Below are 19,132 nucleotides of genomic sequence, written 5' to 3'. Positions count from 1 at the left end.
ACTCAAATCCAAGTGTCGGAGTGAAAAAGTGAAGGCATACATCTTAGAGCAGCAGGGACCAGCTGCTGGGTCAACTCCCCTGAAAACAGGGCTTCCTGGGGAGCGCCTGGACCGTCTCAGAATCCGCCATCTGATTTCCTGCCAGTGTTGCTAGTTGTCTTTTTTTTTTTTTTTTTTAAGATAACATGAAAATAAGATGTTGTCATGTGATAGAAAGGGATGGGGTGGAAGGGGGAGAGAAGTTAACTAGGAAGGTTCTCCCTGTGGCCAGGGAAGTTAGGGGGTAAATTTTAGGAACTCCCTGAAAGCTTTTTATTGTATTTACCAGGCCACCCTGCCAAGGGGAGATGAGAAGTCTTTGCGCCTGATGCACGATTCAAAGCCCGGGTGCTTAATAGGGTGACACAAATGTCTGTGTTTCTTTTTGCTTTTGACCAAAAGCCGTAGGGAGGGGCCGCCCCTGGGGACGGTAGGAGAGAGGCTTGCCAATGGGTTCAGTCGCCACCAAACTTGTTCCCAGCCCGGGGGCCCAGTCTACGGGGCCGGACGGGGCCGGAAGGGCCTTGGGCTGCAGCCGAGCAGCCGAGGGGCGGGGAGGGGTGGGAGAGGGCACCGGGACGGTTCCCTTCCCTTCCCGCCCCGCCCGGCTGGGAGAGATACGGAGCCCGAGATTTGCTAGCGTGGGCTCGGCTTGAATCACGCCTTGTGATGCTTTTGCCAAATGAAACTGTGTGTTGGGGTGAGGGGGTGGGGGTGGTGTCCGGCGATTCCCTGCCTCCCCTCTCCTTTCCATCCCCCTTCGCCGCTCTTCTAGGCCAGGGAACGGCGCTCGGCAGAGGTCAGCTGGCTGCCTTTGTGGCCGCTTCCCAGGAAGGAAGAAGCGTTGTCTGCAGATCAGTTTATCAGCTGGCTTTCCTGTGCCGAGCGCCGCCGTTTTCCGGGGACAGCCGCCACCCCCGTGATTCCCAGCCGGGACTGCCGGTGGTGCGTGAGAGCCGGATAAATAGGCCATTGTGAGGCCGCTCAGAATCCAGGTTCCTTATCAAATTATCCACCAGCGAGAAAGACATTCCGCCCCTACTGGCTGTCATCTCGGCTTCTCTTTTCTGTCTCTGCAATTATAGCCATTTGAGTTTCTGTTGTTTTCGGTGTGGGATTCCCCCCTCCAGTTTTGAAGCGACTGTATCCAGAAAGCAGTTTACTTGTGCATACTGTGGGAGGCAGGACTCGGGGGCGTGGCTCCTAAGAGCGTTTTCTCTGGGGTTGGGTTTACAGCCTCAGCTTAGATTCTTTGGCTTTCCTCTGTGTCCTTTCTACTTCCTCCCCGCCCCAGCCCCCACACAACCCCCGAGCAGCCACATCATTCAGCACCAACTGCAAGTCCCAGGGAGACAGTTCTGTAAGGCTTTAGATCCAACAGGGGTTTTCTTCTTGTTGTTTTGGAGTTTTGTGAATATTATTTATTTTTATTCTTAGATAGCCTTGAACTGCTTTATGGACACTAAAGATTTGAAGGAGAAAAAACACTATGAAACTGGTTATCCGGTGGAGGCTAGGAGGAAGTACGATAGTCTGAGGAAGGCTAATGCTGAGGTGGTGGTGGTGTCTGCCTTCTGGTTTAATGCTGCAGCAGTAGGCCTGACAGTAGTCGGGCTGGATTGGAGATCCCCAGTTCTTGACTTACTAAATAGTCCTAAGCCACCAGAGCTGGTTTTAGGGCCTCTGACTCTTGTGGTTGCACAGTCTCTTGCTCAGAGAGGAACCCATGCTTGGTTAGTGTTCTGCTGTTATCATCCTAAAAAGCTTAATTTTTGAAAAGGACTCTGCCTTTCCGCTTTCCACTAGGATTTATAAATTATGTGGCTAATCCTGTGGGTAGGAGCATAAGTTCATTTCAATAAGCTTGAATAATGGTTTGAATAAGTTCCCATTTGAGGGAAAATGCTGGAGATGATTCTCTTAGTTTTCAAAATATCTACTGCAATGGTTCTGATGGATTAGAGAACATTCTACAAAGTAAACTCAGGTCTCTGGCATTGTGGCATCTGCAGCCAGCTGTGCCTGCCCATTGCCAGCACAAGAAAATGCATCCAGGCGAGACTTGCTTCTCTCTGCCTGCTCACAGTTCTTACTTTGCTGCTGCTGCTGCTAAGTCGCTTCAGTCGTGTCCGACTCTGTTCGACCCCATAGACGTCTGGCAGCCCACCAGGCTCCCCCCGTCCCTGGGATTCTCCAGGCAAGAACACTGGAGTGGGTTGCCATTTCCTTCTCCAGTGCATGAAAGTGAAAAGTGAAAGTGAAGTCGCTCAGTCATGTCCAACCCATGGACTGCAGCCTACCAGGCTCCTCCATCCATGGGATTTTCCAGGCAAGAGTACTGGAGTGGGGTGCCATTGCCTTCTCCGGTTCTTACTTTAAGAAACTTAAAATGTACACTTCTCAGACACCTAGTGATTTCCATGGCAACCCACTCCAGTACTCTTGCCTGGAAAATCCCGTGGACGGAGGAGCCTGGTAGGCTGCAGTCCATGGGGTCGCTAGGAGTCGGGTACGACTGAGCGACTTCACTTTGATTTTTCACTTTCATGCATTGGAGAAGGAAATGGCAACCCACTCCAGTGTTCTTGCCTGGAGAATCCCAGGGACGGGGGAGCCTGGTGGTCTGCCATCTATGGGGTCGCACAGAGTCAGACACGACTGAAGTGACTTAGCAGTTAGCAGTGGCAGTGATTTCCATGATAAGTCGCTCTTTTGTGGGGTTATCACTTCTCTTTCCTTTCATCCGCTCTGAAATTCCTGTCTTCCACATCTGGAGGTCAAAGCAGCATTGAAAATGGACTCATCCTATCAAAAGTCTCCCACAGTTTTAGAGACTGTGTTTAACATTTTTAATACCTAAACGACTTTTGGGAAAATACTCTGAATCTGGGACTTGGCCCTCCTGAGAGACTGGGTGGGGTGTGTGGGGGGCGGGGGAGGGGGGGAGAGTGGGAAAATTCATAATAAATAAACAAAATGCTGTTTTTCTAGAAATAATGTGTATAAGAAACAATTGTCTTGGCTTAATGATTTAAATATTCCCTTCCAGAGCATACTCAATCATTTGCTTACACCTCGTTAATTTATGACTTTACTTTTCATTCAGTAAACAAAGATTCTATAAGACTGGTACTAGGAAACATTGTGATTCAACAGTGAAAGAGAAGGGGATTCAGAATAGTGACTCTATAAACAAGTAACACCTCTGTTTACGAGTGTTACAGGTGCTAAGATAGGAATATGTATCAGGATACTTTAGGGCCACAAAGGAGTTATTAGAGTCAATTCCATTTGCTCACCATTCGTGAGTATATTTTTCTTCGCAAACCTTAATATTATTACTATTGTTAATAAACAACAAAGAATTGACATGTGTTAAGCGCTATACAAGCACTTTCTCAGTTGTCTCAAAATATGATGAATTAGTTCCATTTAGAAAACCCATTGTATAGAACTAAGGCTGAGACATGAAATAAAATGTTCAAGGCTACATAGTTCCTAAGAAGTAGAGTCAGGATTGGCTATAGCTCATCTCCTCCAAAGTCTGTGCCTTTTCAAGGAAGGCTATGCTGCCTCTAACACACAGCCGTAGCATCATGTGCAATCACAGTTTATACAAAGTGAAAACCACAAAATACACTGAGACAACCATCTCCAAAAGGGACCGCTTTGTTCTCTCCTTACCAGTAAGATCATGCTTTTTAATTGCCTCAGGTATTTATGAGTGCCAGTGCTGTAAATGGCTCCCATGAAATGAGACTAAATTCCTAAATGTAGGATGGGTGCAGAGCAGTTTGCCATTCCTTTGTTGTTGAGTCACTCAGTTGTGTCTGACTCAGCAACACAGTTGAGACAGGACTGTAGCCCACCATGGGACTTCCCAAGCAAGAATACTAGAGTGAGTTGCCATTTCTTCTCCAGGGCATCTTCTCAACTCAAGGGTCGAACGTGAGCCTCCTGCATTGGCAGGCAGATTCTTTCCTGCTGAGGCTCAGGGAAGCCCCATTGGATCCAGGCATGGAATGCTACCGTGGGTTTCCCTGGTGGCTCAGCAGGAAAGAATCCGCCTGCCAACGCAGGAGACGCAGACTCGATCCCCAGGCCAGGAAGAATCCCCTATAGAAGAAATGGCAACTCACTCTAGTATTCTTGCCTGGGAAATCCCAGGGACAGGTAGGGTCTGGCAGGCTACAGTCCATGAGGTCTCAAAGAGTCAGACACAACTTAGAGACTAAACAACAACAGCCATTCCCTTGGGAGGGGATTTTGTGGGCATTCAGGAATCTGTGAATTCCACCATAATGGAAGATCAAATCTCCGTGTCTATAATCAGTTCTAGAATTTTCATGTCAGATGTGCAGGAAGCCAGCATTTGAGGCTCATTTCCAGAAATCCCTTTAGGCTGGTTGGCTCTAGTGGCTCCATCAGAACCACCTGAGTTTGGGACTTTACAGACTTCCTGGTCTTACACACCACACTGCAGCAAGGAGAGGGTGGCAGAGGCTGGCGGTTTAGGGTCAGAATGGGGCTGAGGGTGGAGCAGAGCTGAAGACGTGGCCAGGATAAGGTCACGGAGAGTCAGAGTGAATGCTAGAAATAGAATTCAGGTCTAACACCTTCCCGTCTGCAGGGAACGGCCTCCAGGTAACCTGAAACAGGGTTAGCTTGGGGCAAAGCAAAGCAAAATTGAAATTTTTTTCTTTCTTTCTTCCTTTCTTTTCTACTGGACTCTAAAGACAGACTCCTTGGCTGGGCGATAAATGTTTTCACTGGGGAGAGGCCCTGTGTGGCTAAATTCAGTTCCTCCCACCCTGAGATAGTCCCTTGGTCTAACCTTGACCTGAATGTTTAACAAAGCTGTGAAATGGAAGGCAAGACTAGAAAAGACCAGCAAACAGAGAAATAAAAGAATCATTCATTGTAACACTGTGAAGAGCTCAGGTATTTGATTGCCAGACTCTCCATTCTTGCTTGGGCCCAGTTTATGTTTGGACTTTTTAAAAAGAGTATTATTATTATTATTTGAGTAAAAAACATAAATGATCATTCCAGTGGAATCTGGTAACATTTTTTATTCTACATAGCTGGTGAATATTGACCTCTAGTTAACTGGAAAGCCTCATATTTGGAAAGACATCAACAAAGTAAGTTGTGTAAACAAAATCCCTACATATATAAAAACAATTGTTTGGGAAACAATATGACAACTTTATACTACCTGTCTTGGAATGGCTAGGTAACCAGGGAAACTGTGTGGAGGGTATCTTTGTTCTTTAATTCATTCTTTGTCAGGCAGTGAATAGCTGTGGTTTTTTGTGCTGTGAGAAAAAAAGACAAGCTTGTCTGTCCTCAGTGTGTGAAGCCTGTGCTTAATCACTCAGTCTTGTCCGACTCTTTGCGACCCCATGGACTGTAGACCACCAAGCTCCTCTGTCCATGGGGATTCTACAGGCAGGAATACTGGAGTGGGTTACCATGCCCTCCTCCAGGGGATCTTCCCAATCCAGGGGTCGAACCCAGATCTCCTGCATTGCAGGCGGATTCTTTACCAGCTGAGCTACCAGGGAAGCCTTATGATGATGCCCCAGGAAGATCAAAAAGGAAAAGTACATGAACTTGAGATTCAGATGTATCGGGGGCTACATGATGGACTGATGGGGCTAGGAGCATAAGCTCCCTCCCTGAGCTTCTTTGCTTTAGGAGGAGATAGTCAGCAAGGGTGAAGTTTGTATTCAGTACTGGGGGCTTCTTGGAGGTAAAAATGAAGTGATAGTCGCTCAGTTGTGTCCAACTATTTGTGACCCATGGAATTCTTCAGGCCAGAATACTGGAGTGGGTAGCCTTTCCCTTCTCCAGGGATCTTCCCAACCCAGGAATCGAACCCAGGTCTCCCGCATTGCAGGTGGATTCTTTATCAACTGAGCTACAAGGGACACCCAAGAATACTGGAGTGGGTAGCCTATCTCTTTTCCAGCAGATCTTCCTGATCCAGGAATCGAACAGGGGTCTCCTGAATTGCAGGCAGATTCTTCTTTACCAACTGAGCTATCAGGGGAAGTGAGGGAGGGATAAAGAGGTCAAGCCAATGACTATTCTCCAGGCTCACTGCCTGGGGTGGGGATGAGTCCTTCAGGAAGAGGGCTTGTCAGCTTCAAATAAATGTGGAGGGAAGCCCTGCTCTCTAGTCCTGCCTGGATCACAGTGAGAGCAGCTCATCTGTCAGGAGAGGTCACAGACTGGCAGTGTTTCCTAGGTGATGGCGCCCAGGGTGAGGATCTCAGTATTGTCCATGGGAGCAGGTAGCAGCAGTGGAGGCAGTGGTGAGCAACCCTTTGATGGAGATCTAGAGCAGGAGAATAGAGGACAGTGAGCCCATGTGGGACACTGTTTATTGACTTACCACTGGAAGAGACTTGAAAGTGATTGGAAGCAGAGGTGCCTATTCATTGTGATCACTGCAGTGAAATTACATTGTGATCACGCTGTATCCACACGCTGGTGAGGCCCAGTGAAGAACTGAATACAGAAGACTAATTCCAAGCAATGCCAGAGAAACCAGGGTGGGCTCTGCCAGTCCCTTCAAATTCAGAGTTTATGATTTTATAAAATAAGGACTATGAAAAAAATCACAAGGGAAAATCAGAGAAGAATTTATTCAAGGTGTGTATCAGACATCAATTTGATTATGCCCCTCTCCACAGCCTCTCTGATTTATGTCGACTCTTTCAGGCTTGCCTGACTCTGGCTCCAGAGTTATATATTTTACCACAATGAAAACAAATAGAAGCATAGGTAAAATTTCTCAATAATGACCAATAGTCTGAAAATTGATCTGAAACCAAAACAACTTTATTGTCACAGAACTCTTAAAAATGTTTGTAGTCTTTCTTTATATGAGGAATTGTGAACATAGATTTTGTTTTCTTGAATGTTAACATTACCTGGAGGTTATGAAAAGTGTTCTTGGTATTAGCAGCACAATAATGTTGATGTACTTCACACACTGAACTGTATACTTAAAAATGGCTAAGCTTTTAGGTTTTAATGTTATATGTATTTTACTAGGGGCTTCCCAGGTGGCTCAGTGATAAAGAATCTGCCAGTCAATGGCAGGAGATGCAGATGTGGGTTTGATCTCAGAGTCAGAAAGATTTCCCTGGAGGAGGAAGTGGCAACCCAACTCCAGTATTCTTGCCTGGGAAATCCCATGGACAGAGGAGCCTGGTAGGCTACAGTCCATAGAGTCACGAAGAGGTGGACACGACTCAACGTCTGAGCATGCACTCACATATTTTACTACAATCACAAAAGAAAGGGGAAAGGGGGGCCTTTGGAGGCTTAGAAATTTCTCAACTGAAAAAGGACACCTAAATGTACCCAGGGATTTGGTAACTATATGCATTTTGGGAAGCCAAGAACACCTCTCTGTTCTTGCCCTTTATTACATGATGAAGCACGTTTGCAGCTTCCATATTTTTCATGGAGAATTAGAAAGGTGCTTTGTTACCCTTCACCACTGACATCCAAGGTCCTACCTTCTAGGGTTTCTGATTGACAGCACTTCTCAATCCTTATGCACCAGGTGGTCCTCAAGACTAGTTCTCATCAGAGTGAACAGGCTTCACCTGAGAACATGGCACCTTTTCCACATGCTCTCTCTGCTCTTCTGCAAATGAAGAGGCTTGGAAAGAATGAGAAGAAGGTGGGACATTGTATAAGAAGAATGAGCCTGGATCCCCCAGTGACTGCATGGAACAGAGTTTTACTGCAGCCTTGCATGGGACTAGGGCAGGAGTGAGAATTAATTTATGTTGCATTAAGCCGCTGGAATTTTACTCTTGTCAAGGAGTTAGCCTCCTCTGACTAACACAACCATAAAAGGTATTACAGACACAGGATGTATATTGATGCACCTGTAAGCTGAGGAAAGGTCAGGGTAAGCAGGGGAAATGGAGATTACCTGTTTAATGATTCTCAGGTGTAAGCGTTTCACGTTGCTCATTAATCATGTGGCAAATATGTTTAAATAAACATAGACAGGCAATTCCTGTTCAACAAATATCTCAAGGGAAAGGGGTTTTGTTGAGGCTTGGACCAGAATGTTAATACCTCCTTTTGGGCTCAGCATAGCAATTGTGACAGAAATCAAAGGAAAAGATTTCCCAGGGAAAGATGAAAATACAGCTTGAGAGGAGAGGATCAGGAGCCCCCAGTAGAAGAGTTGGTTTCAGAGTTCCTGTTCTTTCAAGTCTAGGAGATTTAAGATATTTTTCTAAAATGAAGATTAATGCTGACACCAGACAATGGAAATTAAGGCCCCTTGACCCTCAGGAGTTCCCCAAGCAGTGGTTTAGCTGTATTTTTCAAGTATACCTGGGTTGAAGATCAGCCTACTGCCCCATCGCCAAGAATCAGAGGATTAAGGGCTGTGGTATTTTAAACATTCCACATATCTTTGGTTCTCCCTAAGAAGTACTTTGAGAACATATAACCAAAACTAGGGGCTTCCCTGGTAGCACAGCTGGTGAAGAATCCATCTGCAATGCAGGAGACCCCAGTTCACTTCCTGAGTTGGGAAGGTCCCCTGGAGAAGGGCTAGGCTACCCACTTTCTTGGGCTTCCCTGGTGGCTCAGATGGTAAAGAATCTGCCTGCAATGCAGGAGACCTGGGTTTGATCCCTGGGTTGGGAAGATCCCCTGGAAGAGGGTGTGGCAACCCACTCCAATTTTCTCGCCCAGAGAATCCCCATAGACAGAGAAGCCTGGCAATCTACAGTCCATGGGGTCGCAAAGAGTCGGACACAACCGAGCATCTAAGAACAGCACAACCAAAACTAGACGAAGACCAATGCTAACGTACCACATGTTTATCTCCTCCATTTCTTGTCTTCTGTAGTGTTTTCTTCAGTGTGGTTACATTTTAAAGTTATAAGCCAGAGCTACCACTGAATGGTAATCATGATCGCAAGCTGCTGTTTTTCGGAATTGTAATCTCTGTAAGCAATGATCCAATGTTACATTAAGAAATGCTGCTGGAGTGAGGGTTGGGAACAGATGCTGCTACAGATCTGAACACAAGGCAAAGACTGTTTACACTCCATCCCTGTCCCCTCCCATCTCATCAGGAGCAGGACCCTTCTTTTCCAGGTAGAAGGAACTCGTGCCCCATCAATATTGGTGTTTGGTGGGGAACTCTGATAAGAGAATCTGTGCCTATCTGGGGACTGGAGAGTGTCAGTGCCTTGGTTCCAACAAGCTGCCTTCCTATAGTCAGCCCAGAGAAGAGCAGAACCCACCCGGCACACTCCTTCTTGGCTCACAAGCCCCCCTTTCAAGTGACTTCCAGAAACACTTCCTTAATTCATTTAACTCTTGGGAAAAAAAGAAAACTTAGACAGTAGGTTCTAGCGATGATAGTTTCAATCCAAAACAAAGAGGCTGTGTGTCAGACCGTGGGAGGCAGAGATGCTGATGCCTAGAGGTTGCTCCTGGGCTGCGGAACGGAGGCCGAGCCAGCTTCTCCTGTCTTGTCACTTGGGTTTCCCCACTTGCCAAGAGGAGCAAGCCGCACTCTTCTCCTTACCTCCCCCTTACTTTCCCTTCTGACGAATCCCAGCCCACATCAGGGCAGACAAGTGGGCAGGCCCTGTGGGTCAGAGTTGGGTGAGTCAGGTATCTGAGTGACCTGACTCTAGGAAATATGAGGGTGGTGCAGAGGGAGGGAGCGGAAGTCTCAGGAGTGTCCCGCCAGTGCAGGGTGCAGTGAACCGTGATAAAGTAGAAATACTGAAGCAGGGAGACCACTGAGTGCCGTGCAGCGTGAAAGACCCAAGCAATGGGACTGGAGTCTCCCATCAACTGGCTCTGTGATCTTCTCCTCCTTGAGTTTTTGTTTCCTGGAGACTGGACAAGCACTATTTAAACTCGGCTGTTTGATAATTCCTTGTGAGCTAATTTTGAACCCTTTGCTGTGTATGGGTCTCGTTCTGCCCATGTCTCACGGTCACATGTTCCCTGGCCCTACAGAAGTCAGCAGGGAAGCTCATGTGTGGCTGTTGCAATAGAATCTGCTTTTAGACGCTATTATTTTTCAAGCATATTAAATGGATATTTTGTCTACTGTTTTTCAGTTGTTTTAGCCTAAAAGTATATGCTGTGGAGTTGCACTTAGCCTAGGACATGGCCTGTAGTATGGATGGAAAGATGAACTCCATAAAAATGATAAGATCTCCTGAAATTATACACTGGTGTACATATACATTTATATGTGTGCATATATACAAGTGACGCTAGTGGTAAAGAATATACCTGCCAGTGCAGGAGACTCAAAGGACACAGGTTCGATTCCTGGGTCGGGAAGATCCCCTTGAGGAGGGCATGGCAACCCATTCCAGGGTTCTTGCCTGGAGAATCCCATGGACAGAGGAGCCTGGCTGGCTACAGTCCATGGGGTTGCAAAGAGTTGGACACGACTGAAGTGACTGAGCATGCACACGTACAAGGACTCACATGCATATATGTATATGTGTGTGTTTGTGTGAAACTGGGTTTAAATAACATACCACTTTTTTTTTTTTAGAAGTTCCTGTGTGTTTTTCTCTGTGATTTCATTACAATTTTGTTATGTTCTATTTATCTCCATTACTTTCTGGCCTCGTTGCCGTCCCTGTCTGTATCGCTGCTCAAAGCAGAATTTTAAGAACACCTTAAGGTGTTTTTAAATGAAGCCAGTAAACAGCTTTAGCCAACACCTCCAGCGTGGCAGGGTGACACAAGCCAACACAAACAGGGAGTGGGAGGTTTGCTGACAGCTCTGGGCACGGAGACCTCAGGACTGGTTTGGTGAGGCAGACTCAGAATCAAGCAGTGACTCGTGGAGAAGCCAGGGAGGGCTTAATCGTGTTGTCTCTTGTACAAGCTCCCTGCACAAGGAGAGGAAATTCTAGAAGAGGCTGAGCCCTCTTTTAGTCAACGCAGGAGAAGAGACAGGCACGACCAGCCCAGCTGGGGCAGGAACGTCAGTACACAGATGCTAACTCAGCGCCTCCTGTGTGAGGTCTCAGGCCGTGCTGGGTCCACCTTTCTTCTTTTGTGTTGGGTGTCTGGGAGCTGTAACTAAAACTCCGACATTGTCCTGTGTGCTAGTTATGATATAGATTGGGCCACTGTGATGACAAGGTTCCCAAACAAAGTGGCTTCAGTAAGAAAAGAATGGTTCTTTCTAATATATAAGCTCTGGTATCCTGTCCAGAGCCGGCTGGTACCTTGGGGACCCTGCTTGTAAAGTGTCTTGCTCCACTAAATGTTCTTCACTTATCCTATTAAAAAATGAAGCTATTCCACAGCCATACAGTAAGCCGTGGAAAAATAAAGGAAATAGAGACAATCAAGTACTCATTGCAGGGGGCGTTGGCAATATGGTATAGAGGTTACATGAAGCTTTATCATACTCATTATCATTGTTTCCTCTGCAACTTCCTAGACTGTGAGCTTGGCCAAGTTACTTCTCTGTGCCTAATTTATAAAAAGATGATAATAGTGTCCACTTTGCAGTTTGTTGTAGGCTTGTCTGTATTCATGAGGTAATACATGCAAAGTTCTTAGAACAGTGCCTAGACCACAGTTAGAGCCCAACAGTGGATACTGTTGATACCCTACCTTCATAAACTTCAGATGAATATTTATTGCAAGCATTTGTGACTCTGTCTCTAGCCTCCCCCTGGCCTCTCAGGGTGTGTTCTGCTACATGCAGGGCAGATCATAAGTGCTGAGAATGTAAAAGATAACCAGTTGTTCTCAACCAGGAGGCTGAGCTGTCTTCGACAGCTTTCTTGTCTCTTGAGAGACGGTCCTGAGATGTGTTCTCTATGGTTCCACAGACGTCCATCCCCAGGGTGATGGAGCCCTGGTTTCCCACGTTAGAAACCAGCTCATTGACGTATTCTGTATTGCTTCCTTGCTTCCCATGGTTCATCTCCCCACCCTCCTGGTCTTCCTGGCGTGACCACCCAAATTAACTACTTGCATTCAGGATTAGCCACACATTCCTCTTACTACACACTTTTGTCCAATCATGATGATCTTAGGATGCACTCTGATCCTAACAGCCCTAGCTTTTCCCTTTTCATGCACCTCTAGCTCCTGATGTTCCTTTTCTCACTTTAACATCTGCACCAGGATGAGATAAATGCAGATTCCACATTCCTCAAACCTCCTCCCATGCCCTCCACCCCCCACACCAAGGTATATACTAAATTCCATGAAAACCACAAAGGAAGTGGAATATTATGGCAAAGAATAGTCAATGTCTTTGGGGCTTGCCGCCCTGCCTAACTTCCTGCAGATTTTTTCTGATTTCTCTTGGGGACTGCACATATGGCATATTGCTTAGAATTGTGCCTGGGTTGTGACTGCATTAAATCTGAAACATGGGGAAGGACCCAGGTACACAGCTCTACATCCTGTTGTGAAGGATAAGCATTCTCTGCATTTCCTCCCTGGGGCAGGGAGAAGATGGAAGTGTTTTTCATGAAGACAGGAAATACCTTCACTACTACTTGGTGAGCGAGATGGAATTATCCTAAAAGAGCAGGTCCATGGGGTGAGGAGAAAAGATATTTGGGCTGGATTGTTAATGAAATGATTAAACAATAATGCTCTCTGTGGCCACACCCTACTATTTTACACAATGGGGAAAAAAACAACTTGGCAAAATAAAATCAATGTTGGCTTCTTTAAAATATGCAACCATTTCACTGTTACACGTGTGCAAGTCCCAGTGCCGAGAAACCCAAAGATAATACAGGTAGTCCTCAAATGGCAACCCACTCCAGTACTCTTGCCTGGAAAATCCCACGGACGGAGGATTCCTGGTAGGTTACGGCTCATGGGTCGCAAGGAGTTGGACACGACTGAGCAACTTCGATTGGTTTCACTTCACTTCAGTATATGTGAATTTCAGTCACCACAATTGAGTTTAAATAAAACCAGTCCCCTCTAGCAACATGGTTCAGATTTCAGTCACCCTGGTATCTGAACTATGGGTAGTTGCATGAAGTACAAAGTGTGCTGCTACCTCATCAGTGCACATGTTTAGGGAGCTCATCACCTCTTCAATATGCACCTCACCATCACAATCATGTCACTCCTTTCAGACTCTGTTAGTGATTGGTCATTTGTATTGGTAAACTGTGCATTTGTTATTCCGTTTACCCACAAACAGCAAAATGTGTTGTTGGGTTGCCGCCTTGTCTTCCAGTGATCACCTATGTGCCATTTTACACAAACGGATAACCAATGGAATGAATTGCCAACAAAAATGAAAGCGAAGAAAGAAACAAAAGCTGATCATTCAGGAAGGAAAATTCAAATCGAATGTAAATTGCGTTTAGAAAATCCAGCTGAGCATGGGAATGTGGACATTGGAGCCACTCTGGTAAGTGACCAAAGACCAAAGGAATTTAGGAATTTATTGCCATAAATGCAGAAAATGAAAAAAGATGATGTCTCAGGAGAAGTGACACCACCACCAAAAAAAAAAAAAAAAATCCCTCCCCTAGCCCTCCCTCCCATGCACACACATTAAAAGGACTCTTGGATACATCATGGTATTAAAAGTACAAAGGATAAAATGGTGGAAACATCCAAATTTATGAAAGAGACTGGCAATCTACCAAGGCATAGAAAAGGTACTTGCTCTGTATTTTGTTACATGACGAGAAGGCAAGCGCTGTTCTAATTACTCTACATGACATTTTTACAAAGAAATAAAACACTTTAGTTCTCAACATTTCCAATCTATTTGTGTGCTGAATATTTGCTTTATTGTTTTTTCGTTTCTATATGCATTTAGACCTGACAGTGAGAGAGCTTTTACCATTGTCCAGGAGCTTTGCATATTTTATTTGGTTTCACTGGATCTTAGTTGTGGCATGTGGGATCGAGTTCCCTGACCAGGGATTGAAACCAGGTCCCCTACATTGACAGCTCAGAGTCTTAGCCAGTGGGCCACCAAGGAAGTCCTGAATTTTATTTCTAATTCTTGTAACGTGCTGTTTGGTAGATATTGCTATGCGATTTCATGGATGAGAAAATGAGGCTCAGAGGGCCAAGTAAGTTTTCTGAAGCTCTAGCTACTTACATACATCTGTTTGATAGTAAAATCTATGCCTCCTTGCCAAATCAGGGTCCTTTATTTGGCTGACATTTTTTATTCACATTATGAACTAATGAATAATTTTCTAGCTTTCTGTGTTTTAAAATACTTAGAAACACAGACTAATAATGATCACAAACATGGTTAATAAGAAAACAATGCAAAATTAATATGTCATTTAATCACCCTCAGCCTCAGTAGCTATTGACTAGCTCATTTTATAGGGTGTATATTGAGTCCCTTGGACAGTAAGGAGATCAAACTAGTCAATCCTAAAAGAAATCAGTCCTGAATGTTCATTGGAAGGACTGATGCTGAAGCTGAAGCTTCAATACTTTGGCCACCTGATGCGAAGAACTGACTCATGGAAAAGACCCTGATGCTGGGAAAGATTGAAGGCAGGAGGAGAGGGGACGACAGAGGACGAGATGTTTGGATAGCATCACTGACTCGATGGGCATGAGTTTGAGCGAGCTCCGGGAGTTGGTGATGGACAGGGAGGCCTTGCATGCTGCAGTCCATGGGGTCTCAAAGAGTTGGAGACAACTGAGCAATTGAACTGATATCAAAGTTTAAATGAGATAGCAGATAAACGCACAAAAATCTTTCTAAGTTATTAAAGGAAAGGTGCCCAAGTTTTAAATGCTCTTTTCCTAATATCTCAAATAAAAAGTTTTATTTCTTTTAGTTATTTATGAGTTCCCATTTTTACTTTAAATATTTCACAAGAGTTAAAAACTTTCAATATAATGAGTGCTTTTTCACTCACAGATTTTAATGTCTATCTCAGTTAAGAAAAGGCGGAGGAGGGGAGGCTCATTGTTTTGCCAGGTTGATATGGAAAACCTAACACTCATCCAGCATTCTTTGGGAAAGGAAGTGGAAGTCTCCTGTATTAGATATTTTGGAAAGAAAGCAGCACCAAATAGGCTGGAAAGCACCAAATAGGCTGGAAGTTCCAAATGGGCGCTTTCCAAAAGCACTTATATTGATTCTTGTTGAGTCCTCATGGAATTGAATAGTTGCCTCTATTATTTGTATTCTGAGTCTGACACTACTATCAGTGATTTTCTGAGGATTTGGTGGTGATTTTTTTTTGCTACATTTGGCCGTGTGTGTGTCTGTGTGTGTGTGTTAGGAGTATCACCAGATCCTAAGCATTTATGGAAAATTGCCTTCAGGGGCTATTAACTCTGGACTCTCTCCAGGCTGCCAAGGTTCGTCCTAGATGGCTCCTTCCGACAGACGGACAAGGGGCGGTTCATCCTCAAGGATATTTCAGGTCACTATGCACCTCATTGGTTTATTTGGTCCCAGGGGCGACCTGAAAGTACCCACAAAAATTTAGACGCTGCAGCCATCTTGTTCTTTCTGCACCAAGAGAGACCTTCTTAAACAGCTTCTAGGAAAGAAAGTAGAAGTGTTTGGCTGGGACAGCTGCAGCTTGACTTTCTTACAAAGTTCAAAGGGTTATTTGGTCAGTCACGCCCTGCCGCAACCTGCTTTTGTGCAGCCACAATTCTAACTATAGGACTGCCTGCCCCCCAGATCCCTTTAAGGAAGGTGCCTTCAGAGCACAGCTCTGCTGAGGGGAACTTTCTAAAAAGAAGTGACCATTTTCCTCTTTAAGAGGGAAAAAAATGGCATGGAGTCAAACATCAGTAAGTATACAGTTGGTTCTATTTACATGACACACTTTGAGTCCTGCCTTATATGCTGAACAATAGTTATCTCCCCTGCACAGGCTGTAGCTGTGAAGTGTGGGTGCTTCAAACTTGCCTACTGGAAACCGGGTCCAGGGCCCTTTCTCTCTCAGCTGTAATAACATTCACTGTGATGTAAGTTCCACCAACATCTTTCAACCCAGGAGGAAGTTTGGTTTGGCTGATTTAAACTTAAAATAGGAAAAGAAAAGCTTGTTTTCTTATCCTTCTAGACTAGCCTGCAGTTTTAAATTAAGTTGTTGTGATCACCTATATTTATTTATATGTGGAAAATGCTATCTCACACATTGATCACAATCTTTCACAGGCTTTGATAAGATTACAGATGATCTAACCATGTATGCTAAGTCACTTCAGTGGTGTCCAGCTGTTCGAGACCCTGTGGACCCTATGGACCCGCCGGGCTCCTCTGTCCATGGGATTCTCCAGGTAAGAATACTGGAGTGTGTTGCCATGCCCTCCTCCAGGGGATCTTCTGGACCCAGGGATCAAACCTGCAACTCCTGCACTGCAGGTGAGTTCTTTATGGCTGAGCCACTGGGGAAGCCCCAGATGATCTAGGAGATTATTGTAAATTGTTTCCATGCATGCTTATTTATTTTCTTATTTGACTCTTTCTCTGTGGATCACACTCAATCTTATATGTAGGAATATGCCCAAGTGACAGGTTAAAAGCTTGTGTAAAAAAGACAATTTTTGGAGAAAGTAGAAAAACAATATCCAACAATAAAAGGACAGTTGGGATAGTTGTGTTCAAGAACGGCAGAAGCTTGTGAACTTTTTCTTACAGTAGCAGATAGCCTAATTTTAGGCTTGTAAGCCATTTGATCTCTCTCACAACTACCTGACTTTGCTGTTGTGGTGCTAAAGAGCGTAGACAGTGGTCTGTGGTTGAGGCTGGGATCCAATAAAACTTTATTTACAAAACCAGGTAGCTGTTTGCCGGGTCACAGTTTGCCCATTTTTGAATTACGGTATAATCCATTTGATGCGTGCATTTGTTATGTTGCTTTAAGCTCAAAGTAAGGGAAAACCCAAGTAAAGAGGCCTTAAAAACCATGTTAATTCACGTAAGAAAATTATCTCATGTAAGAAGAAGCCTCATTATAGGGAAGTCCCAGGGCTGGTTAGTTAAAGCAGCCTAATGATGTCATCCAAGGCCCAAGTTTGTCCCATCCTTCTTCTCTCCCATCCTTGGCTCATTGGCTTGTGTCCCAGCTGCACAGTCACAAATGGCTGCTCCAGTTCTAATGCTGTATGTAGGGGCAACAACATCTGGAAGAAGAAATAAGACTCCCTCCCACTATGTATTTCCTTTTAAGAGTAAGACAGTCTTTCCAGGAGGACCCTTCCATTTGATAGACCACGTCTATTTAACCAGAATTGGGACAGAACATTTCAAGAAGGGTTTGATTTACATTAGTTGCCTGCAGACACCAAACATGGTGACATAAAACAATAGAAATGTATTCTGTCCAGTTCTGGAGACCAGAAGTCCAAAATCAGCATCACTAAGGCAAAATTAAGGTGTCATTAGGGCCATACTCTCTCAGGGTGTTCTAGGGGAGAGCCCATTCCTTCCTTTTCCACTTTCTGGTGGCTGTTAGGATTCCTCAGCTTGTGGCCACATCACTCCAACCTTCAAATCTCTCTTTGTTCCATTTTCAAATCACCTTCTCTTCTGTGTGCCTGAGTGAAATCTCCCTTCGCCTGCCCTACCCCTTGTTTAAAATATGAATGCTTCACAAATTTACATGACATCCTTGTGCAGGGGCCATGCTAATCTCTGTATTGTTTCGATTTTAGTACATGTGCTATAGAAGTAAGCTCCACCTCTTTCTTGTAAGGACACCTGTGATGGCATTTAGGGCTCACCCATATAATTCAGTGAAACTGACTTCTCTCAAGATGCTTAAATTAATCACATCTGAAAAGAGCCATCTTCCAAATAATGTAACATTTACAGGTCCAGGGATTAGGATCTTATGACTTTGGGGATCATTATTCAGTCAGCTTCCATCTTGGAAAACTTTGTCAAAATAAAAACTTTGTTAAAGTAACAGCCATTAAATCAACTACCAGCAAGAAGGAACTACCATGATTCTTTTTTAATACTAGTCAAGATTTACTTAATTCAAATAATAGAAGTGTTGGCCTAAAAATGTTGGAAATCAGGCATGGAAAAATCTGGAATATGACTGTTATATAGGCAAACATCAGTATCTGCTATAGAATACTCATGTGCAACTATTGTGTTTAGCAAGAGCTTACAATGACTTAAGAAAATAAATTTTGTAAAGTAATAGGAAGAAAACCTTTTATCTATAGTATGGTCACAACAGAGAATGAAATTCTCTTGTGCATTAAAAAGATGGAGACAATACACAAGACAATACACTAGTGTTTTCCTGGTGGTGTGGAAGTTTGGGTTATTAACTTTCTTTTCTCTTTTTTGTATTTTTGAAAATTTTTATGAAAAGTATATATATATATATATAGAGAGAGAGAGAGCTTAAATTAAAAATATTTTAATAAGAAAGCAATAGTATTGTTATATGATAATAGTGTATTTTTAAAACATAATATCAGTTTATTTTGCATCATGTCACTTAATTTCTCTATCTCATTTAGTTTACTGTATCAAAATTATACAGAATAGCCACAGACCCCGGCTACCCACTCCAGTATTCTAGCCTGGAGAATTCCATGGACCATAGAGTCATGGGGTCGCAAAGAGTCGGACACGACTGAGTGACTTTCACTCACTCCACTCAGACGAATTCTTCTGCTTTCAAAAAGACCTAGAGCCCTTACCTTGTCATTAGAGTTATCTTTCTGAAACATGGGTTGTGAGATCCACCATGCGTGCACATGTGCTAAGTCGCTTCAGTTCTGTCTGACTCCTTGTGACCTTATGGACTGCAGCCCGCCAGGCTCCTCTGTCCCTTGGGATTCCCCAGCAGGAACACTGGAGTGGGTTGCCATGCCCTCCTCTGAGATCCACCTTGCTTCTCATCAAAAATATTTAATGTCTTTTTGTTGCTTTAGAAAATGTCTTTTCTTTTCTAACTTTGGCACTTGGAGTTGTACCTCACAAGAGTTGTAGTTTTCAAAGTCCCCGACACCAGATGCCCCCTGACTCAGTCATGTTCTTTTTGCTCTGCCTTGACCGTTTATGGTCTTTCTCAAGCCCATCTCTACTCAGGGGTTCTCC

General features: G+C 44.4%; 1 long non-coding RNA gene and 1 other non-coding gene across 4 annotated transcripts in view; one reads left to right on the top strand and one right to left on the bottom strand.

The window, feature by feature from the left end:
- LOC147350380 (uncharacterized) overlaps positions 1 to 16,432 on the top strand; it is a 127,127-nt gene extending 110,695 nt beyond the window's left edge. Inside the window, exons 1-3 of one of the 3 annotated variants that reach the window (XR_015148794.1) lie at positions 12,543 to 12,599; positions 13,298 to 13,474; positions 16,226 to 16,432. This is a non-coding gene — a long non-coding RNA (uncharacterized LOC147350380). Of the gene's footprint in view, positions 1 to 12,542; positions 12,600 to 13,297; positions 13,839 to 16,225 lie in introns of those variants that run through there. The other 2 variants (XR_015148792.1, XR_015148793.1) reach the window with 2 other exon arrangements.
- A 1,212-nt stretch (positions 16,433 to 17,644) lies between these two features.
- LOC147350379 (U6 spliceosomal RNA) lies at positions 17,645 to 17,748 on the bottom strand. The gene has a single exon (XR_015149301.1). It is a non-coding gene; the product is annotated as a U6 spliceosomal RNA (small nuclear RNA).
- Positions 17,749 to 19,132: the final 1,384 nt, after the last annotated feature.

This window comes from Bos grunniens, chromosome 20 (assembly GCF_055505025.1).
Source record: "Bos grunniens cultivar Pamir isolate PY7600 chromosome 20, Bosgru_T2T1.0, whole genome shotgun sequence".
Lineage (NCBI taxonomy): Eukaryota > Metazoa > Chordata > Mammalia > Artiodactyla > Bovidae > Bos > Bos grunniens.
Note: the sequence above shows the minus strand (reverse complement) of the source record. Positions and strands in the feature narration are given on the sequence as shown.